This window comes from Piliocolobus tephrosceles, chromosome 2 (assembly GCF_002776525.5).
Source record: "Piliocolobus tephrosceles isolate RC106 chromosome 2, ASM277652v3, whole genome shotgun sequence".
NCBI classification, from domain to species: domain Eukaryota; kingdom Metazoa; phylum Chordata; class Mammalia; order Primates; family Cercopithecidae; genus Piliocolobus; species Piliocolobus tephrosceles.
In genome coordinates, this window is record NC_045435.1 from 96,558,461 (window position 1) to 96,583,166 (window position 24,706).

General features: G+C 41.9%; 1 protein-coding gene across 5 annotated transcripts in view; it reads right to left on the reverse strand.

Moving 5' to 3' along the window:
- Positions 1-24,706, reverse strand: part of MYRIP (myosin VIIA and Rab interacting protein) — a 409,112-nt gene that overhangs the window by 143,047 nt on the left and 241,359 nt on the right. Inside the window, exon 1 of one of the 5 annotated variants that reach the window (XM_023231572.1) lies at positions 5,312-5,551. The exons of the other annotated variants lie outside the window; for them this stretch is intronic. The gene's annotated coding sequence lies outside the window, so the exon portion shown is untranslated. Of the gene's footprint in view, positions 1-5,311; positions 5,552-24,706 lie in introns of those variants that run through there. 5 annotated transcript variants of the gene reach the window in all.

A 24,706-nucleotide genomic window follows, 5' to 3' on the forward strand; every position in this document is an offset into this window, starting at 1 on the left:
TCTCTCAGTCCTGCTCTTGCCAGTAAGACGCCTGCTGCAGCTTTGCCTTCCGCCATGAGTAAAAGCTCCCTGAGGACTCCCCAGAAACAGATGCCACCATGCTTCCTGTACAGCCTGCAGAACGATGAGCCAATTAAACTTCTTTTCTTTATAAATTACCCAGTCTCAGGTATTTCTTTATAGCAATGCAAGAATGGACTAATACAGTATATATAGGACATATTTCACAACTTAAAAATTTTACTTTAAAGTAGAAAAATATTAACCACAATTTAGTAGATGGCTCAGCTGGGAAGCATTTATACAGACATAATAGCATTTATACAGATATAATAATAGAAATATGACTTTACTGAAAGATATGGGAATGGGAAGGGAGGGAGGATGAGGTGGAAGAGGCTAAATTCTCCTGTTCCATGATGAGAAGTAATAGATGATGCCTAAAACTGAATAATTAACAGGGAACAATACAGGCAACCTACATAGATGTACATCCTGCACCTACATAGAGGAAAATGTTGTCATGAAAACCAGTGAAACAGTTACAAATGGTTTTGAGGGGTGGGGTAGGGCTGAGGGAAGAGGGATGAAAAAAAGAGAAGATGAAAAAAAGTTGAAAGACTTTTTTTTTTTTAAAACAAGTCTTGACTCCTTAAACACTGCAAATATATCTTCAGTAAAAGTAGCAATGTAAAAATAGAGCACAGTATAAGTTGTCTTATTGTCAAGAACAATATGCTCATTCAGGACAAGTTTAGAAACTAATATAAGACCGTCTCTTTGTGTCTTGGATTAAAAATCTCAGTGACAGAATTATGTATGTTTAGATTAAAAATAACTCAGATGGAAGTGCACCTGCTCTGCCAGGAAAACTGTGTTACATGACTCAGAATGGGTCTGATGATGATGAGAATGTTGACACTGAAGACACAAACCAAGAGTTTGAGTAAAACTGGTTCATGAAATGAGAAAAGCAAAATGACAATAGTTCCCAATTAGTATATGACTATACACAATGAGTGACTTTAGAAGTGTGCCTGTTACAATATTAGTAGATTGATATTGTAAGTAGACACTGATGACTTCATCTATACTTCTAAAAGTTTAGGTATCAAAGATGGACATAAGAATTCTACTTTTGTTCATCTTCTCACTGAGAAAATGGAGAATATTATTTGGGGTGACTTTAAGTTCTAGCAAAAATGATCTATGTTTTGGGTTTTTGGAAGTTTTTTCTACTGGAAGTTTTTTCTAAGTATGACACTAAAAGTAGGAAACATAAAATAAATATTGAGATATATTATCATACTAAAATTTAAAACTACCAGATACATGGTATTTAAAAAATGACAATACCTAGAAGTGGCCACTATGTAGCCCAACAGCCACTCTCCTGCACATGGGGTTTGAACTGATCTGCTCTTTCAGGAGAGAGACTTGGTGGTATGCAACAAGAATCCAGTCAAAGTACTTACAGGTATTTAGACTTAGGTACAAAGATGTGCACAAGGCAGTTCTTCACAGTGACTCATAAAAGTAGTTACAAAATTATATATTTAACAATAGGATATTGCTTAATAAAGCTTAAAGTATAACTTTACCATATTGATGGTATACTATAAACATTCCAGAAATTTTTTTACACAAAAATATTACTCTGTAGGAAAGGTTACTAGATAATTCCTGCCAATTAATAACCCAATTTTACATCAACATTTTCTTCTTGGTGTTTTCCTAATTTATTACCTGTTCTTCTGTAGCCAGAGTGTGTGTGTGTTTTTTTTTAAAGGAGTTTCGCTCTTGTTGCCCAGGCTGGAGTGCAATGGCACAATCTCAGCACTGCAACCTCCGCCTCCTAGGTTCAAGTGATTCTTCTGTCTCAGCCTCCCAAGAAGTTGTGATTACAGATGCATGCCACCACGCCCGGCTGATTTTTGTATTTTTAGTAAGGACAGGGTTTCTCCATGAGGTCAGAAGCTGTTGGTCAGACTGGTCTCGAGCTCCTGACCTCAGGTGATCTGCCCGCCTCGGCCTCCCAAAGTGCTGGGATTACAGGCGTGAGCCACCGCGCCCAGTTCTGTGACCAGAGTTTATCTTCACAATACAAACAAAAAATATTCATACCCTTTCTGACCCCAAGGTTCCCAAGATTCTGAGTGTGTACATTAGATGAAGTTCACAGGCGTTCTGCCATTTCATCTGGGTCTTTAAGAGTATGTATGAGAGTTCTTGAGGCAGGCAGTGGTGCAAGGGTGCCCAGGCAGAGAAAATGCTATCTTAAAAAGCTTGGTGTGCTTGAAGTACATGCAGGGAGGAGGGTAGAAAGCATGCAGAAACCATTGCTGTGAAAAGCATGCATACTAGGTGGGCACATTGTGGGAGGAGGTTTGACAGGCAAGCTGGAGCCAGGTGTGGAGGCCTTGAATGTGATGTTCAGGGGTTGATGGAGAATCCTGAAAAGTTTTAGGGAAGGAAGATGACAATAGTGGTGATATACTGCAGGTGTCTGGATGTCATCTCAAGTGACACTGCTTTTCAGTCTTCTGCTTGTGACACATTATTCGGTCAAGACCATCACTGAAAACAACCAACCTAAATAGAATAGAAATACCTGAGTGCTTGGCCTGTAGAAGGGGTTAGTACTGTAGAAGGGGTTAGTAAAAATTTTGCTTTTCTGTACAGTTTTGTTTGTAGGAGTGAATAGGTATCTGTCTCTTAGATTGTGAGAGTAAATAGAACTTCTTAATGTGGGTCAAAATAAGTTTGCAACCCATTGCTGAATCCCCTATCAGGCCTCCCCCAGCACCATCCTTCTCCAGGGTGTACATGCCTAACTCTGAGATACCAGAGGTGACCCTCCTGGCTACTAGAGAGAAATAACATCTTGTACCACTTCTATAACCCGACATCGTTGCCGCAGTTTCCCAGGGACATCCTCATCTGTCCCAAATGCCACTACTGGAACCAGGAGTCAAGGATTGGGCTTCCACTTGAATAAGGCAAATTAAACCCACACATTTACCTCTGCTCTCTCCTAAATCTCATTAAAATACAAATAAGATACAAAAGTCAAAACTCCTATGGGGCCACAGCAATAACACTTGGGAAGCTGGAAAGCAGGTGAAGCATAAGTAAATGACTCAACGTCCTGGAGAAGCTAAATCCTGATGCTGCAGTGGGAAGCCTGATTCATGCATCAGAGCCCCATCAAGGCTCAGGAATTACAACCATCAGTTACCTTTGGAAGTGAGAATGCAGGCAGATGAAATAGTTAGGCATCCAGGTCCCCTTTTATACTGTGCTTAGCCCAGATACTTCCCTCATTAATCTCAGCAGAAGACTTGAGGTTTACTCCTTAGAAAGGTTAGCATAGAGGGACTCTGAGACCAGGGCTCCAGGCATATCAAGGGCAGGGGCACCCACAGGAAACATATTAGTGAGTGCTGGGCTTGGCCTTGGCCCCCATCTGTCACTGGGCTTCCCTGAACTATCAGACCTACATCCCTAGTAGGAGACTGGAACATTCCTTTCTGGGGAAACTGACCAACTTAAAGAAAAAGACCTACTGACAGTTCTCCCAATAAAACAGTCCAGTCAGATCATCCTAGGCTGAAGCCAACCAGTCAATAAGCCCTACTGAGAGCCACTAACCTCAGATCAGCTTTCAGTGCATCATTCTTAAAGGTAAACTGCCAGTTCTGGGTCATGGGATTGTTGAGCAAAGTTGCTATCGTTAAAGATAAATACCAATACAAACAGAATAAAGAAAGTTGAAGGAGAAAAAACCTTCAAAAATGATTAACAAGAGAATATATTGCAGGTATGAAGCAATAGCATTACATAGTAAAGGGAATAAACAAAAATAACTCTCAGAAATAAAGAAATTGTTATGTAAATTAAACACTTGATAGGACTGATGATGAAATTGAGAATATTTTCCAGAAAACAGGACAAAGAGAGGAAGAAAGAAGAAAAAAGAAAACTAGAGAATTAATCTGAGAGGTCTAATATCTTTACTTCGGAAGAAACAAAGCAAATGGAAGAAAGAAAATAATCAAAGATGTAATTCAAGAAAGTTTCTCAAGCCTGAAAAAGGTATCCAAAATGAAATGGTTCTCTAAGAGCTCAAGTACAGTGGCAGAAATAAAGACCCAAAGAAAAACACATTGGTGAAGTTTTATAATACTGAGACCAAAGCAAAGAGCCTAGAAACTTTCAAAGAGGGGAAAAAGCCACATAGAAAGGATCAAATATCAGAATGACTCAACAGGAACACCAGAAAGCTGCTTTTTATGATTATAATAACAAAACACTGAAAATTGATCTAACAAAGATTATATTGTAGATCTACTGGGAGAACGGAGGAAAGGGGGATATGTATGTGTTGAGGGGATTGGAGGTGTTGAAAACAAAACCTTTTCATAGAAGAAAATAAAGATATAAACTCTAAAAACAAAAAGAGTAAGCATATTATTTAGAAATTTGGAGGTAAATGCTGAAAGAAAGCTAAAAGTTGAAAGTGGTGTGTAAGGAGCACAAATGGGGTGGAGTGGGTCAAGGGGCTGTTTTTCCTTTTCAGTAAGTCAAGAGAATTATTTGATGTTTTAAAGTCTATATATTCATGACTTGGATTAAAATAAAATTAGATAAATAAGAAAAAGATCCAAAGACTTCATTTTTAGCTTCAGGACCCTAAGAAATCTCTTAATGTCCCTCCTGGGTGATGGATATAGTATCATGCTGTGGCATCTTTGTCAAATCCATGCTTACACAGTGAAATGTCCTAGAACATACATGTCTCATCAGTTGCTGCTCAAAAAACACGTATGTTGGGTTAGCCTGGAGTAAGTCAAAGTTCTTAAACTCACATGTGACTTTCCCACTGCCTGCTGGAATAAACTAAGAATTTCAGTCTCAGTCTCAGAGATACCACATCTGCAGCAAAGGCAGCCACAGCTACAACCCTCACCACATCAGGTTTCTGTTTTATCAATAAAAGAATAAAATTCTACCTGTTTTTGTAAAGCAGTCAATAAAGAGAGGAGAAATACTTTTTTAATCCATATTGTTGAAATAGAGCCAATGGTTTAAAATGCTCTTCCTTTATGATTTATTTCTTAATGTTTGCACAGATATTCATATGCAAAATGCTAAAAAAAATGTACAAAATAGGACAAAATTGACTTAGTTCTGTTGCAAAACATCAATGAAAACAATCAGGCAATGTATCATAAAGGATTATAATACATAATCAATAATAGCAAATTGTGAAATAAAGGACAAGTCAACATTGCTTAATTATTAAAATTACCGTAACTGGTGGTTTTCTTTCTGCCAAGCTCTTCTACTCAGATTTAGCTCACGTGTCTCGAAAAATAATTAAATGCCAGGACACAGGGGACAGAGCTCCAAAATCTTCACTCCATGTCCTCATGGCCAGAAAAGCCCAGACAGAAGATAAGCCAGGTAGCCTTCTTAAAAAAAGACACAAGGCTCTGGGTAGACAGCAATACCAGAATGAAGGAAGAGCACAGTGCTACTGCTCGTTTCTATTACCAGCTTCAGAAGGGAGGTGACGGAGAGCTGTGAAATCTCAGACAACCAACGCTGAGAAAAACCCATCAACACATGTGCAACGGGGAGGGAGAGGCACCAAAGCTCATTTAAAGCTGCCCGGTTTAATACAACTTTGTAGGGGAAATGTTACCGAATTTTTACTTTTTTTCCCCCCCACTTTCTTGCTTTGTAAATTTAAGATATGGAAAAACAAAAGACATGGTTTTATCATGTGCTTTCTTGTCAATCACAGACTATGAGGTTTGCTTTAGCTAAATGTTCTTAATACAAACATGCTTCAAATAGCAGCAAGAGACTGGACAAAGGGAAGGGAATAATTGGAAGAGAAATCTCAGGGGATCTTTCTCTGGGCAGGGCAAATCAGTACACTCCCTGTGGTATAAGAAAAGCACAAGAGTGTGTTGTATATATATGTTTGGCCCCATTCATGTTGACTCCAGTGCATATGTAAACATATACCATGATGGAGAGTATGTGAGCACTTCCTAGCCCTGTGGACACAGGCAAATTATTTTGCTACTATGAACCTCAGTATCTATATTTATACAAATGGCTATCATCCTCACCTTCACCCTGGTTTCATAAATTTGTTGAAAGGAACTAAAGACATCATGCTCATACTCCACCAAATTACAATCCTTTGCATATTATGGTGCTCAAATATTAGTGCCCTCTCATCTGCAAAGTACTATTATTAATAAGCATAGCATTTTTCTCAGACCACATAAATTATGAAGAAACTATCTTGGACTAGGAAGAAACACATTTTTTTTTTTTTTTTTTTATAAACCCAGTCACTTTCTTGAAATGTGCCTCCTGCAACACCTATCCTCTTCTGATGTGGGTCCCCCTCCCTTCTGCATAGGCAAGGCAAAATCAGATGGTCACCAGAAAGAAAGTTCTACAGGAAAAGCTGGCTAATTGTCCAGCGCACTTCCAAATGCCAGTTCTCAGCTGGGCCAATCTGTTTTCTATCCAAACCAGATACTTTTCAGATAAAATTTCATTCTGGTGCTGAATGAAACAAACATGAGATCTTGACTTGAAATTCCTAATCAAATGTACACACACACACACACGCACACACACACACACACCCTCTTAATATATGCCTGGAGATAGCTGTTTGTTTTGCATTTTTGGAAATGACTAAAATGTCAATAATAATCCCAGATATTTCTATAGGTCATTTTACCTCTGATCTGTAAGAAGACACACACACACACACACACACACACACACACACACACACACACACACTGAGAGAAACAGAGAGATACACACATCCAGGAGAGAAGGGGACAGAATATTTGATCAGAAAAATTGAGAAAGAGAAGGGAACAGAATATTTGATCAGGAAGAATGCATATGCCTTTATTGTGAAGAGGTTGGCAGCACTAGCTTCCCTCTGTGAGTACGCATGCATGATTCAGAATATTCATGAAGACCTAGGGCACTTTGCTTACAGTGCAACACTGTTTATATAGAACATAGATAGAAAAGGATCTGCAGATAAACAGAGAGTGTTAGGAGGGAAGAAAAAAATCAGTCCTTTTTCTGCCCACTGCCAACTACCCACAGCCGCTACCAAAGGGTCCCTCTTTTCCAGACAAATGCACACATGCAAAATTCTGCTCACACTTTTATGGAATGTATTGCATTACAAATGGGTTCGTACCACATATGCAGGCTATACATAACACTTTGAAAAGGTGCATGCCTCATTCATTTTCAGGCAAAAATCAATGGCCTTACTTTTTAAAAAATGGAAAGCAATTTATACTTAGCAAATAAAACACAAACTTAATGCACTTCTACTTAAGTATACATATCAAAAAGGCTGCTGTTGTTTGACTTGAAAAATAAGTTGAAATCATGGAGTGGTCTCTGATGGGGCCCAACACAGGTCATCCAACCCGCTAATCCATTTTGACTTTTTCATTTTGATAGTGAAAGTGCTAATAACTCTGATTTAAAAGGGAGTGCAGTACTAAACTCAGATCAGAGTGTCCAGGGTTGCTTTGACAGAGAGGAGCAGAAGAGGAACACCAGCTCTCTCTAACACTCTTCCAGCTGAATTCCTGTGGCAACACTTCATTCTCTTTAAGTCACTGAGCTCATCTTCCACCCCTGTTGTTCATATTGTCAATGGAGGGTCACAAGTACCCCTTCCAGTGTCCAAATAGTTCGAACAGCCAAGACCACCAAATGGGTTCTGCAGCATTTCCATGCCTCTGCCGACTTCTGTCTACAGAGTCACAGGAGGCTCTGAGCTCTGGTACCACCCTGTGGGACACTTCCTCAGGAATGGAAATCATGTACATTTGTTCTCAATCCCCACCTCCAGAGTGGGAGCCTGGCCAAAGATCTCGTGTGTGTAGGTGGTGGCGGGTGGTGGGGGGGTTGTTTTTTATTTTAACATTACCCACCATGGTGGACTTTAGAGCTCTGAATAGAAAGATCTACTCCATCTGTATATAGCCAAAAATATCTCCCAAGAGAAGCCTTGAATAAATTGCTTTGAGAGGGGGCTTTTTTTTTCCTACTAAAATTGAAAACACTAACCAAGATTCAACCGAGTACCTTAGAATCCACTCTTTGGAAAGCCCACAGATTTTTGAACTCTTTTGAGGGCACTGTAGGTCAGAGGATAAGAATGCCAACCCTGGAGCCAACATACCTGGATATGAATCCTGACTCTTCGACTTCCTTTCTGTGAGACCATGGGCAAGTTATTTGATCTCCCTTTCCTTAGTTTCTGCCTTTGTAAAATGGGTAAAGTGTATCTGCCTTATGGAGTTGTTGTGAGGGTAGGTGAGTGCTTAGAACAGTACAGGAATCAGCTCTCAATAATTTTAGCTGTTATGCAGAAAAGTAATTAATTTCCTATTCCCATAAGCTTTTCTTCTTTTGGTCGTGGTTGGTTTTCTTTGCAAAGGCAGTGAGTCAAGGTCTAGGCCTCACTGAGGAAGTCAAAAGCCTCCATGGCAACAGAGGAGCCTTTTACTGAGTTGTTGGCAGGGCTGCTGATAGCCAGGCAAGCTGATGCAGAAGGCGAGGAGTTAGGACGATGGGTGGAGCGTTTTGCTTCACCCAAACAGTAAACCAGGGACTTTGCCAAGCAGCACAAGCTTTGCCAAGCTACATCTCAGAGTGCCCAGATTTTTCTTACAGTTGTTATTTTGCCTGGTAAAGAAAGTTTTCATTATTTCAAAGATGCCGATGCCTTTTCCCAATGCCACATTGTGATCTATACTCTCAGCCCTGCTGCTCTGAGATGGGGGCTCCAGGGAATCTGCAGGCTAGACCCTACTGCTTAGGCTGCTCTCACAGCAGCTCCCCTGGGGCTGCTCCAGATATCCCACCACAGAGTCCTCCTAAGTGAGATCATGCAGGAATTCTGGCCCGGGACAGCCATTCCTGTATCCAGAGCAGAAACAGACCCATTAAAAATGATCTTTTACTTCTTTGGTCATTTTGCTGTGGTTGTGGGGAGTCAAACTCATGAACTCAAAATTACCTGCACACACAGGTTCCCGCATTGATTTGTCAGGCTCCCTTTGCCATATGCTAAATTTGGCTTTATCCTCACAGCACCTCCCTTATTACACAGTGAGGATTCAGGATGTGCGAGATGCACTTCAAATGAGAAGAGAGACACGAGAAAATACTGCCCTACAGGTTCAGAGAGCCGGGTTTCATCCCCACTGCTGTCACAGTGGCTGTGTGACCATGCCCAGGTCACTCCTTTTTTGACTGCAGCCCTCTCACCTGAGGCACTCTGTGAGAGCGTGAGACTGCTCTTTGAGGATGAAACACTGGTTTAGGATTTGACTGCCATCTGGGGTGTATCTAGAGGTAGAATGGCCTGAGAAAACCTATGAAGGCCAACCTTTGAAGGGACAGCAGTCACAGACATGGTCGGAAGGCCAGGGTTGGAGGTGTGCGTGCTGGAGTCTGGGGGAGGGGGGATGGTGGAGTGTTATGGTATGGAGTGTGAGGGGGAAGTGTGCGTGAGAGTGGGAGAGACTGGGTAGATCATGTATGTGTATGTGAGAGAAATGGGAATGTGTGTGTGAGAAAAAAGGATGGGGAGAGGGAAGGCGCTGAGGTGGTAGGAGAAGGAGAAGGAGGGAAGGACAAGTGGGAGAGGGCAGAGGGAGAAAGGAGGAGGACAGAAGAGGGTCTGTGGAGTATGTAGGAAAGATGTGAGAGCATACTGTGAGAGAAAGAGGGAGACGAGAGAGAGGGAGGAAGGGCAGAATCGAGGGAGGTAGAGAGATGGCAGTGTTGGTGAGTGTGCGGATGTGTGTGTGAGTGCATGTCTGCATGTGGTGTTTCTGCGTGTGGGGTGGCTGTGTAGAGGCTGGAGTAGTATACACAGCCCCTGCCCACACATTTCTCAGAAACCTCTCTGAGCTCCCTGGAGAGCATCATTAGGGACTTCAGGAAATTCTCCCCACCGACTACCTCTAGAACAAGGCTGGCTTCTCAGAGTGTGAAGGCAGAGGATCAGGATCCTCCCCTAGGGCCTCTTTTCAGGGCCAGGCTCGTGGGCTCTGGGTGTCTGGAAGTATGACACTAAGCTGGATGTGCCAGTCACACATTAGCTGGGGGTTCTCAGAGCAGCAAAACCTGTGAATGCAGAAGCTAGAAGAGGACTCACCCTCTCTGCTCAAGGAATAAGGATGCCATCATCTGTTTACAGCCCCAGGCCTGACAGTCTTCCCTGAAGGGACTTGAGGAACGGGAAGTCAGAGTCAGAGGAGGTATAAGGTCAGCTTGAAAAATCTTGAAAGGAGATCGTAGTGGAAAGCTGGCTTTCAAGGCCTGGCATCCATTAATCCTTTCCCTGGCAAAAGTGCCCCTCTGCCTCTCCTCACCTCCAACTCTTGTTCTCTGGTAGAGCTGACCTCACTCCCAGCTTTAAGAGTGGATCTTGCTTGAATCAGGGTGTTTCCCTAGCCACAGCAATTAGGTGAGGAGGAGACAAGTGACCTCACATCAGACCTGTGTTAGCCATGCTGAGGACCTTCGTTCAGTGCTGGGGAGGGAAGTGGTTTCTGAGGCTGAGTGGCTGAGACACGGAGAGGCCAGAGATCTGGCAAGCCATCATCTTGCTACTGTAAGAAGTTTGAAACTGCAGCTCATCAGTAGAAAGCAACAGCAAAAGAACTGAGCCCTGAAGGTATAGTTTGAACTCTGAATCCAGTCATACCTGAATCCAGTCTACTCTTGAATGTCTTCGATTACACAAACTAATATATATTCCTTTTTCTTTAAGCCAGGTTGAATTTTCTCTCACTAGGAATCCATAGAGGCCTGGTTGAAACAGAGGGGAATGAGATTCCCAAACACCTACTGAGAATCTACAATGTCCTGGGCAGGAAGAGCCACAGGTACCAGAGAAGGAGGTGACTAAACATGAGATTCCTACCCCTTAGGGACCCCTGGGCACTAGGGCAGGCAGATGTCTGAACAAAAAACCAAACTAGCAGCAGATGTCCTTGTGCTGCAAAGCAGGGGAGGTGGACAGCAGCACTCCAGAAGCCAAGATGGAAGGCCAAAGGCAAGACTGAGAAGTTGGGGTGTGGAGGTGCCATGGTGTAATAAACACCAGCTTTAGAGAGAGAGAGAGACCAAGCTTAGTTCCAACTCAGCCTCTCTTAGTCTCTATTTATTCACTTGCCAAAGGGAAATGGTAACAGTCTTGTTTCATAGGGTTGTGATAGTAATTAAATAATCAGTTACTAAGACTTATTTGTTGAGCACCTATCATATGCCACAAACTGTGGACAACAGGTGAGCAGAAACAGAGGGAGCTAAATCCAGTGGGGTAAGCATCATCAGATGGACATAAACTTGCTGGATAGCAGTCTGTGATGATGGAGTTGTGACACGGAGGGGAGGTCTGAACAGCAGAATAAAACTGGAACATGTGAAGGGGGAGGGAAGGGGAAACTTTCCAGGCAGAGGAAATAGCATGTGCAAAGGCCTTGTGGTGGGAGGTAACAGGAAAGTAGGAAAGACAGAGAGTCCCCCATTATGAAGAAAGAGGGGAGAGGGGAAATATACAGGTGAAAAAGCTGGTGGGCCAACCCTGCAGGCCTTCATTGAATGTTATGGAGTTATGTCTTTATCTCAAGAGCAGAGAAAAGCATAGATGATTGCCTCTGGATAGTTAGGAGCTTGAAGCAAATTGCTGTTGCTGGTTTTGCATCCAATTGCAATGGTGTTGTAGCTACTCTGAGAGGAGAGACTGGGAGAGAAGTAAACTATGACCAGCTTGGTGCCTCTCACTTCTGTTTGAAAAATGTTGAGACAAGGATGAGCCCAGGTAAAGGTGCACTGCTATCCCAGTGTAGGAGCAGGAGCTGCTAGCTGGGAATGGTAGACTTGCTCCCAGGATCCCCTCACAGGGTAAACATACCTGATAGCAATAACTTAAGCATACCCTTAGAATGACTCTGCATAGCAGACACAACTGAATGTATGTTCCAACTACGGAATCTGGGCATGATCATCCTGGAGATTCGTTCCTTGTCTATGAGGAACATCTGAGCCCCTGTTCTGTCCTGTGGAACACAGGCCATAGAGAGGATTGAGGCTTTGTGTTTTGGGTTGAAGGAAGATTGCCAGGTGGCGGTTATTAAGGGGAGGGTGTTAAGTAAAAATGCTATATAAATTTCGTGCTGTTTGCACGCAGTTGTGGTTTTTCTGCAAAAAGCCTGCAGCCACTGGGTCACTGGACTGTACATAAGGTGGATATCTTGTCGAGCCCAATGACACTGAACTGTTTCTGTATATAAATTGGTTCTCCTGTCTATCCCATCACTACTGGACTCTCTCTCCAGTATGTAAGCCCCCTAATAAAACCCTATACTTGTTTGCTGGCTCTGGGTCTCTTCTTTGGCCTCTTGAACCTGGTGCTTCCCTGAGGTTAACAGGGAGGGGTTCAGCACAACAGGGCCAGAGGTACCAGGCCTAGGCTTCAGCTCCCTGGGCGATTCTGGGAGGGAGTCACTACTAAGTACAAATCTGTGATGTACCAAAGGACTTGAACATCCTGGAACATGAAGCCCACTAGCAGACTAAACTCCTGCGACGGGAGCACACAAGACAGACTAGCTTCTGGAAGCTGGTGACGGTAACCTCAAGTTCCCAGGTAATCTGAATGACATGGTGGAAATATTTTGAATTTCAGAGCCAAATAAACTGTTCCAAATCCAAGCTCAGTGCCTTATTAGCTGGGTGACTGGAAGCAGGTAACAAACTTCTCTTAACTCATCTCCTACCATGTAAATAAGGGCCAATACCTACCTTGTTGACTTTCTGGGGATTTGTTGAAATAATGTATATGATATACTTAGCACCCAGGAAATGTACCATGCCTTTAAGAACCTTCACCTTCCCTTCACAGGGTTCTGGGTGACCAACATGAGCCACAAGTTAAAAGCGGGACCCTAGACAGTCCCAAGTACTGCCAAAACCTTCCCAGGGTAAAGCCCTGAATATTTCCTGAATGGCCCTCCACTAGCTTAAGGACTTGCCTGGTGAAGACAAAGTTCACCTGGGAGAGGGATCTGGGGAGGCATAGCTATCCTTTACAGTGTGGGTGTCTTTCCCAGCCCTTCCTGGCAGTTGCTGTCATCAGGGAAAAGGGAGGGAGCCCAGGAAGCATGCAAAACAGCCAGGAAGACATCTTAGGGGCTTTAGTGTGCTCACTAAGCAGCAAAAACTCTAGGCCGGGTCTCTGAATCAAGATTTAGTGGCAGCTTCAAAAGCTCAAGGGCTGACTTGGAGCTCCAGATGTACCATCCTTCACAGTCATCAAGTGTGAGGAGCTCTGTCTTCAGAATGAGCACAGACTGGCAGGTTGGGGAGAAAGAAGGTAAACACACACTACCCAAGAGACACTTCAGGACAGAGTCCATTTCAAGGCTTAGGGAGCCTCTGACAAGCAATTTATCGCTTGTGAAATGTATTCTAATGTGTCTCTTTGCAATATCATCTCTTTCCATGCAAATTCAATACTTGGCACCATTACCAGGGAGTAGAAAATGAAGACTTCTTTGGGCCATTTTAGTACAGAAATGCTCCTTCTGGGAGGTTCTGGGAAGAGGAAGAGATAATTGAGAGAGAACATTTATCTTGTTTGAATTCTCCCTCAATCCACTCAGCACCTGATGTTGCTTGGACAAGAATCCTGCAGTCTAATTTGTAGATCAAATGCATTATTAGATGTGAGAATTAGAAGTGACAAGCAAAACGCCCTGTTGCCATGATGTGAATACTCATTAAACCATTCCTGTCTAGTATTTCAGATACAACACAAACCAGCTAAGAATATACTCAGCAAGTGTCTGCAAAAGTATGTGCTTAATGATTTCAGTTAGACAATAGGAGGAGGTCTAGGGCGTTTATGATTTGCCACATGACCATTAAATTTACTATTGTATAGAAATAGCATATTCTTTAATTTTTAAAAAGTGGCTGGTACTAAAAGGAAAGGTTTTACTAAGATGAAGCATCTGGCCAGGAAGCCCAAAATGTGGGTCTCACCCTCATAGCCAGACCCTCTTCTACTCTAACCTCTCAGTTAATAGTTGACCCCTTTAGTGGCTCAGCTGGGGATAATCCCAGGAGAACAGGTCAGTGGCTTGTTTCAAGCCCCATCAAGGCTTGAATTAAGGCTCCAGAGTTACAAAGGAGTGATGAACACAGAAGGGGCCTTTGGCTGGCTCAGCTCTCTGATGCGCAGAGGCCAGCTTCCTGCCGCGGGCTGCTGTCTTCCTATGGTAGGTGCCACATGTGCTCACTTGTCTGGAAGCACACATATGGACCTCCTGAAGTCCACACCCAAGAAACCATGACTGAAAGAAAGAAAAGGGATCCTCTGCTTCTTGAAGATCCACCTCTGTTCCACCTGCACGTTGGAGGAGACAGTCTACTTAAGGTTTCACAGCCCACCACACTACAGTACAACTCAACACTGTATGTCCTCAATACCCATGCAGGAAACATACACCAAGTAGAAGTAGGATACTACTGTTGAGGAAAGGAAGGCACAGAAACATGTGTTGCATAAAATGTAAGCATTTATTGGCCTTTTATTTCTGAAAGATATTCTGAAATAGCCCTTGGCAGAGAAATGCATAAGCCAGGAAGTTTGTCAGATGATCAGTTAAAAGTGAATGAAGCTGGTCATCTGAGTTAAGGTTTCCTTCCTTAAAACTGAACCCTATGCTGTAATGCTTTCAGCTGACTTGCTCTTAGAGGCTAGTAGCCATCCTTCAGCAGAAATGGTGATAGGTAAAAATCTAGCTGGCCAACAAGGAATGAGGGTTTTTTCAAGGTATTCAGCCTCACACCCCACACCAGATGGGTCACTTGTCATATGCCCCTTCCTTTCCTCTTTTCCCCAACTGTTTTAGGGAGTCCTGATGCTCTCCAATTCCAAGGGTGTGGAAATGCCTGAACACAATCATACCCTTCACAACTTTGGTGAATCTCAGCACAGGGCACCTGTCCAGCTCCTCACCAGCCAGCACCTGGACCTCTGAGGAATGTGTCACAGGGCTCCATGATCATCATCATCTTCACAGGTGAGGCCCAGAAAGATAAGGGATTTTGTACAAGGTCTCAAAGCTCGCTATGCAAGAAAAAATGTCTGAACAGAAACAAAACTGAACATGTTGATTATTCTTGATGAAATTTTGAATGTAACAAGTATTCATGAAGTGTTTTTCAGCATCCAGTAACACCACACTAGATACAATAACTCATAAGAGAGACTTTCCCAAGGTCATAAATAAAAGGATTGAGAGAAGCACTTTTATATTATTAGTAGAGGTGTATGCAGTGTAGGGTGTGACTTTGACCTTTTCCCCCTGAAACAGACTCACAGGCTTTTGTATTATCCACATTTACCTTGGCCTAAAGACCCTGTATGTAATTTTGGAGAAGAAAATAGAAATCTATAGAAAATGGTTTTTAGGGAAGCAAATGCAATTCCGCATGAATGATCCATTGCCAAGGCCATTAAAATATAATAAGCCAGCAACATTCAACAGAGAGAGGCCTTTCCCTTGGAACAAACATATAAAAGCTTTATGATAATATTTCTGAAAACCTCAGAAAACCATTCTATTAAGTCTCATGTCTTTTTGCCCTTGTTTGTTTTTGACTCTTCTTTAATTTTTTTTTTTGAGTCTCAGACAAATCCAATAAACACTTCTAGCATTTAGGCACAGCCTATCTAGGACTCCAGTTCCACTACTATGTGACTACTCTCCTGTCTCATGCCTGGAAGAAACTGCATGGAAAGCCACCAAGCTTAAAGATGGCTTCAAGGGTTGTAAATGAAAAAGGATGATGTTCTAACAGCCTCTGTAAGCATCAATTTCTTTGGGTATAAAATTGAAATAATGGCTCCACACACCTCATGAATAGTTGAAAGTTTAAAATAACACAATGCAAGCAAAAATGCTTCTTAAACTTAAGTGCTTAGTAGGGAAAGACTGAATACTTCCTAATAACTTAGAGTCCAGTTTTGGATTAAGTTGGCAGTCAGATGCCTACTTTCCCCATCCAACCCTTTCTCCTGTCACCTGGTGTCTCCTGTTACCAAAGGAGAGTAGTCACATAGCAGTAAAACTGGAGTCCTAGATGTGCTGTACACCAGACGGATCCCAGGTCCTCACATTCATGCATCACCCGCCCTGTTAGTTGCTACTTTCTGGGGCTGCCTCCCTGGGAATGACACCAGCATCTACGCAGGTGCCCAAGCTTCAATCACTCCTGACTCCTCCCTCTCCGACGCCCTCCACATGCCTAGATGTCTCTCAGATCTATCTGCGTCTTACCATTCCTCTGGTTACCACCAAGTCCAAGTCCTCATCCCCTGCCATGGATCACTACAGTGGCCTCCTTCCTGACTTCCTGCCTCCATCCAGCAGCCAGAGCCATTGTCTTAAAAACAAGAATCGGAGCATGCCAGCCTCTGCCAAAAATACCTAATGGCTGTCCTTTGTTCTCAAGATAATCCTACTCCCTACCAGGGCTGAGAAAGCCCTCTGGGGCTGGGCCCTGCACTTCTTCCCAGCCACAGGCTCCAGCTACAGAGATGGGCTCTGGTTTCCTGGCTCACATAGCTAAGGGCCTCTGCACTGCCTGCTGGGTGCCCTCCCAGCACCAGCACTAGCTCTGTAGGGTTGGGGCTGATGTTTTTCTGTCTCCCATACTAGACTCTGAGGTCCTGAAGGGTAGGAGCCTTATCTGTTCAGGTCTGTGTCTTTAACTCAGTCACGGTACCTGGCACAGAGCAGGCACTGGGCCACTGTCAGCTGGATGAATGAATAAAAACTGGTGAACATTCAGGATATATTAGGGTAATAATTCCTGGTTTTCCAGTAACGGAGTGATCCACAACTCTGTTCCTCATAGTTGTATTGACTGATCCTTCAGCTTATGTTCTGAGCTCCAGTCCTGCTCTAGGTTCTCAGCGAATTCTAACTAAAACAAGGAGTACAGTTTCCCAAGAACCACAACCATCTGAACAACTGAGAAAAAAATTCTGAGGTTTGGAGACTAGTAAAGACTGATGAGTTCCAACATCTGTCCCCCCTCCCCTCCTACCCCTACTTGCTGCCAATTAAAGCAGGTGCCAAAAGCCTTGGGGACTCTTGCTGTCTTCCCACAGCATCACTGCTTATCAACTCCCAGGCCAACCAGCCCTTGGCCTGGTTCTTGTTCTTCGTGGCTGCTCAACTTTTTCTGCACAGAGCCTGGCATCTCCGCCAGCCTCCTTTCCGGTGGCTGGGTCTTGCTCCCTCTCCTTTTTATAGCATAGGGTATCCTGTCTGTCCCCACTTACAGACAAACACAAAACAATGATGTAGTGAGGCACAGGCATCTTTGTGCCCCAGCAGTGGCACCCCTACCTGCCAGCTGGTCACAGAAAAAGTGATAATCCCTAGCGCAGTTTCCAATCTGAATCTTCCTGTTGTTTCTTGGAAACACCCTGCTCCACCCCAGTCAGTGGTATGCTGAAGCAGACTTGTTCTGGATCTAGAGAGCTCTCTGTGTGCATTTTTTCCCAACTCTGCATTCAGTGATGACATGTTGGCAGCTTAACAATGTTCAAGGTAGTAGCATTTACAAAGTGGAAATTGGCAAACACTGCAAATCAAAGCTTTCTTTTCCCTTGGAGAGCTAGTTAAACATTGCCTACCATGCCATTGATCACAGACTAGCCCCCTTGCTTTGGCTTCTTAACCTATTACATTCACACTGGATAAATGCCCTCTGTAATAGAACTAAAGCCTGGTCTCTCATAACACGCTCCCTTCTTGAAGCAGACATTTCAGTTTGTATTCTTTGTTCTGATGATCTACTTACCGATCTCACTTCCCAGTGATAACAATAACAACAGCAATAATAATAGGTAACATGTATTGGTGCTTACTCCTGTCCAGGCGCAGGGCTGAGCCCCTGGCCTGTGCCTCTCACTGAATTTCATCCACAGCACTATGAGGCTGGGACTGTTACACCCATCTGACCGAGGAGAAAGTGTGGCTTTGGAGCTTTGTCCAAGGGCAGCTTGGGCTGGTGTCAGAATCCACACTAACTCAGCCACACCACTTCCTCATGGTAGCCACACTGGGTTGCCTGCCCCACTTATTCTTGGGACCTCTCTCCAAGGGGACAATCATATCTTCGCGCATGTCCAGCAACAGTTGCTGTGGTAATATGTTCATCCGTGTAGTAGTGTCATGAGAGGAGTTAACTGATAACGGCTTCTGGCACATTATGAATTCCCCAATCACCCCTAGTATTGTCCTGGTCGTAGGGCATGGCACTGGCTTCCCTTGTTCCTACCCCAGAGCTCTGAATGCCAACCAGCCTCCGTGCTCACCCCGAGATCCACTTGCTGCTATGTACTACCTGCTAGAATGTAGGTGGCCATGACTGTCAAAACCTCTTCTCTGAACCCAGTTCTGGAAATCAGGAGCACCCACCATTCATTAGAGGTCCCCAGAAGTAGGTACTGGGTTACCTTGTTTATTCCTCCTATCACCTCCCTCAACCAGCATTATCTCTGATGGATAGTGGAGCTGGAGGACAGAAAGTTAGTAAGGGGCTGAGCTAGGATTTAAGCCTGGAATGCCTGATGACAGGGTCCGTATTCTTTCTGCAACACCAGAGGTCCTGAGTGTGAGGCAGGAGGCAGGTGTCTAAACAGCCAGGAAAGCCAACTGACACTGCATGTCTGGCACCTGGCGAAAAGCAGCAAGGTCCGCCCTGGTGGCTCTCACCTGGACTCCCAGGCTGAGTTACGGCCCCTCCTCTGTTGGGGGAGCCTGCCCAAAGTGGGAAAACCCCTCTACCACAGTCTTCCCATCCCTCCAAAGGCAGCCTCTACAGAGGGAGAAGCAAGTTCTTTAAGTATGTTTTCAGGTGGCTGCCAAGAGTAACTCAGGTCACTTACAGAATCACATCCATTTCTTCTGGGTAGTTTTGGAACACCCTGGTTTGAGAGGACCTTTCAGACAGTGAGAAGTTATTGTCAAGGAGTCCAGACTGGGACTCTGCTGGGAAGATGTAGAACCTTCCAAAAGTTTGTAAGAGTTTTCCTAGATTTTGAAAATTCTTTAGCAGTTTCTTCTGCTACTGTTTCTTCCAGTTCTCATTCCTTTGTTTCTCTTTTTCTTGCCTTCCTGTGGCTTAAACTTTTTTGGGGATCCCATCCTAATTTACTCATAGGGATTTTTACTGTATTTCTTTACATAGCTTTTGCAGTGGTTGCTCTTGGTATTATAACATATATCTGTCCCTTATCACAGTCTACTGTGTGTACATTTGTTCACTTTGAGTGAAGTATGAAAACCTTATGTTCATTTAGGTTCCTTTGCCTTTCCCACTTTTCCATATAATTGTCTTGAATGTCAGATGGCGTTACAATTTTTGTTTCAGTTACCAAATATGATTTATAAAACTCATGAGGATAAAGACAGTCTATTGTATGTACACATAGTTTTACTCTTTCCATTGCTGCTTCTTCCCTCCTTCCTTCCTTCCTTTCTTCTTCCTTCTTGAGGACACTATAAGCCTTTTTGATTCTTTCCTTACCCACTAATTCCTAAGTACCCCCTTGCTGGGGCTGCTCTGCTCCAAGATTCCTTCTTTTACCATTTCCTCCCTAAGAAAGTTCTTTAGCCACTCTTTAAAAATATATCTGCTGGTTGGGTGTGGTGGCTCATGCCTGTAATCCCAGCACTTTGGGAGGCTGAGGCAGGCAGATCACCTGAGGTCAGGAGTTCGAGACCAGCCTGGCCAACATCGTGAAACCCTGTCTCTACTAAAAATATAAAAATTAGCTGGACGCAGTGGTGGGTGCCTGTAATTCCAGCTACTCAGGAGGCTGAGGCAAGAGAATCACTTGAGCCCAGAAGATGCAGGTTGCAGTGGGACAAGATTGCACCATTGCACTCCAGCCTGGGTGACAGAGCGAAGCGCCATCTCAGAAAAAGAAAAAAAATATATATTATATATATAATACATAGATATATTATATATATAATACATAGATATATATACTACATAGATATATTATATAGATATATAATACATATATTATATATAGATATATAATACATAGATATAGTCTATTTTATATATATATATTTTATATTTTGCATATATAATATATATATATATATATATATATAATACTTATGCCTATGACAAACTTTTAGTTTTCTTTCTTCTGAGAATGTCTTGATTGCCCTTTCCTTCCTGAAGGAATGTTTCCCCAGATAAGAAATTCACAGTTGACCACGCTTTTCTTTCAGCACTTAAAAAATATTGTGCCACTTCCTTCTGGCTGGCCTCCATGGTTTGAGATGGAGAACTCCGCTGTCACCCTCATTGAGCTTTCCCTGTAAGTAATGCATTGTTTCTATGTGCTTTCAATTTTTCTCTTTAGTTTTTAGAAGTTTAATTATTGTTTGTCTTGGCATAGATCTGAATGTATTGGGTTTTCTATGTTGTGTACCAGGTCTGGTATCTAGGGAGTCCAAAAGGAAGAGACTCTTCTCTGATAATTCAGTATTCTTCTTCCCTTTGCCCCTTACCACTTGCTTTACTATTACTGAAGATGGAAATTAAGATGAAGAGAAGGGGGAAACGGAAGAAGGAGGAATAAGGAAGAAAGCAATCTTAGCCACATTGGGCCCTCCAGGACTGTGCTTCTTCCCTTCTGGCCTCCAACGCTGACAAATCTGCGTTTGTCTAACCAGCTCCCCAATCCTTCAAGAGGAACTATAATGCCACATCTGTCATCCCTACGGTCTGAATGGAGACTCATTCACAGCATTAGACCTTTCAGCATTCCCTGACTGGAATCACACGATAATCTGTTTGTTCCTTCTCTAGGCCATGAGCCCTGCAGAGATAGAATTATGCCTGTTCATACCTGACTCCCTAAAGCTGGCACACAGTGCACAGCAGCCACTCATTAAACAGGTGTTGAATGAATGACTAAATTCCTGTGAGCTCCCTCATGAGCTAGCAAGAAATTTTGTTTTCTAATCTTTGCTAAACTCAAATGTCTGTTAAATGTAAGATAATGCTCAGCTTCTTTAAATTGGGCTCCCCACTCAAATGATCCAATATTATTCTGGACTATTTTATGGGTAGAAGGCTTGATTTTAATCTGACTTTATCTTCTTAAGTGTCTTATTACAGAAAGAGTAATGGGACCGTTTCCCAAAAATTTATCTGCAAAAGAAATGCAGTTGACTTCTTGAGCATCAAGATGAAAAATGTATCCATTACACACGTCATTTCCTTCATGATTAGGCGGCCCATTTAAAGGAGCCATGTCAGGATGGTGAAAAAGTTAGTTTCTGTTTTTGTTTTTCCTCAGCCATTGTAATTAGCAATAAGATTTATGCTTTAATCTGGTAACTAGGCCCTAATGAAAATTATAAAGTTCCTGAGTTCTATGCCTAATGATCACAGGAAAAGCACACAGAACATTAAATGCTAGAGAGATGATTTGTTGATTTCTGGCCCAGAAAATAAGTAATCTTGGAGTTCATCATTTTGGATAATTAAATATAAAGCCATTAATGAAAAACTTTACATGAAAAAGACAGGTGTGTGAAATTTTGAATGTGATCAACTGAATGTAGACTTCTCAGACTGGCAGGGAGCACTGATTTCAGCCACCAGCTCCTGCAATGGTGAGGTTCATAAATGCCAGGCTGATTCCGTATCTTGGCTCTTGTGAGTAATGCTGCGATGAACATGAGAGTGCAGGTATCTCTTTGATACACTGATTTCAAATTCCTTGGATATAGATCCAGAAGTGGAATTGGTGATCACATGGTAGTTCTATTTTTAGTTTTTGAGAAACCTCCATGTAATTTTACATAATGGCTATACTAAATTACATTCCCATCAACAGTGTACAAGGGTTCTCTTTCCTCCACATCCTTGATAACACTTGTTATCTTTTGTCTTTTTGATAATGGCCATTTAGTAGATAAAGAAAATGTGGTATATACACATAATGAATGCTATTCAGCCTTAAAAAAGAAGGAAATTCTGTCATTCGCAACAACATGGGTGATCCTGGAGGACATTATGCTAAGTGAAAGAAGTCAGCAAAGAAAGACAAATACTACATGATCTTGCTCATACGTGGAATATAAAACAGTAGAACTCATAACAGCAGAGAGTAGAATGGTGATTAGCAGAGGCTGGGATGGGGGCATGGGGAGATGTTGGTCAAAGGGTACATAGTTTCAGTTAGACAGAGGGAATACATTTTTGAGATCTACTACACAACATGTTGACTATAGCTAATAATATACATTGTATTTCAAAATTGCTAAGAGAATAAATTCCAAATGTTCTCACCACAAAAAAAGGTATGTGAGGTAATGAATATATTAAATAGCTTCATTTAATTATTTTACATTGTATACATATGTCATAACATCACATTGTTAGGTTGTCATTAAAAGTAATGGCAAATCATCAGAGAAATGCAAATCAAAACCACAATGAGATACCATCTCACACCAGTTAGAATGGCAATCATTAAAAAGTCAGGAAACAACAGGTGCTGGAGAGGATGTGGAGAAATAGGAACACTTTTACACTGTTGGTGGGATTGTAAACTAGTTCAACCATTAGGGAAAACAGTATGGCGATTCCTCAAGGATCTAGAACTAGATGTACCATATGACCCAGCCATCCCATTACTGGGTATATACCCAAAGGATTATAAATCATGCTGCTATAAATACACATGCACACGTATGTTTATTGCGGCACTATTCACAATAGCAAAGACTTGGAATCAACCCAAATGTCCATCAGTGACAGACTGGATTAAGAAAATGTGGCACATATACACCATGGAATACTATGCAGCCATAAAAAAGGATGAGTTTGTGTCCTTTGTAGGGACATGGATGCAGCTGGAAACCATCATTCTTAGCAAACTATCGCAAGAACAGAAAACCAAACACCACATGTTCTCACTCATAGGTGGGAACTGAACAATGAGATCACTTGGACTCAGGAAGGGGAATATCACACACTGGGGCCTATCATGGGGAGGGGGGAGTTATACCTGATGTAAATGACGAGTTGATGGGTGCTGATGAGTTAATGGGTACAGCACACCAACATGGCACAAGTATACATATGTAACAAACCTGCACATTATGCACATGTACCCTAGAACTTAAAGTATAACAATAAAAAAAAAAGTAATAGCAAAAACCACATAGGATAGGCTATATAGCAGATTAAACACAACTCGACAGATAATTAGTAAAATGAAGGACAGATGTAAACAAATTATCCAAAATGCAGTGCAGAGAGCCAAAGTGAAAAAGAAATATATAGCAATTCCAAACTTGTATGTACCTAACAACTTGGCCTCAAAATGCATAAAGCATAAACAGACAAAATTGCAAAAGGAAACAGACAAATCTATTGTTGTGGTAGATTCTGAAATGGCTTTTTTAGTAATTGATATAACAAGCAGGCAAAAATTGAGCAAGAATATAGAAGATTTGAGCAGCACAATATCAAGCTTGATCTAAAGATCATACATAAGACACTGTACTCAAAAATTCATGAATATATATTCTCCTCAAGCACCTGTAAAATACTTAGGAAAGTTGACCATAACATGGGCAGGTAAGTCTAAATAAATTTCAGAGAAGTGGTATCATACAGGCCACAGTCTCTGAAGACAACGCAATTAAGTTTGAAATCAATAGCAAAAACACAATTTGAAAAACCTCATATTTTGTTAATTTAAAAATGTGTTTTTAGATAACACATGGGTCAAAGAAAAAATCAAACTAGAAATTTAGAATACTGAGAATTGAATGATGATAAAAGACTACATCTAGTTACTGTGATATATAGAGAAGAATTTAGTGAGAAAAGAAGAAAGGCTGAAAATAAATAAGCTAGGTATCCATCATCAGAAATTAGACAAAGAAGAGTAGAAAAAGCCCAAAGAAAGTAGACGGAAGCAAAAAAAGAAGAAGTTAGAATAGGAAACAAATATTCAGTAGAGAGAATCTAGCAAGTCAGAAATTGGTTTTTTGAAAAGAGAAAAAGATAACTCCTATCTTAAAAAAGAAAAAAAGAAGCGACAAATACTAACAGGCATTATACTAGAAATGCAGACAGATGCATACACACTTAGAGAAGATTATAAATAAGTTTGCAAATTAATTGGAAAGTTAGATAAACAAATTCCTAGAATCTATTCCTTAGTAGAAACCAACTCAAAATAAAATACAAAACATGAATAATTCTACACTCATTAAAGAAACAGTCTCAAGGAAGTAAGTTCTACTATAAATTAAGGAACAACTAATCCAATTTTATATATACTTTTTTTTTTTTTAAAGAAAATAGGAAAAGAAGGCGTAGTGCCTTACTCAGTTTATGAGGATAGTGTAACATTATTACCAAAAACTAAAACCTGATCAAGAAGAGCTACAGATTTGAAAATTATAGGTCAATCTCAGCTGTGAACAAAAATACTAATAAATATAAGCAGAGTATAAAAACACAATACACAACCAAG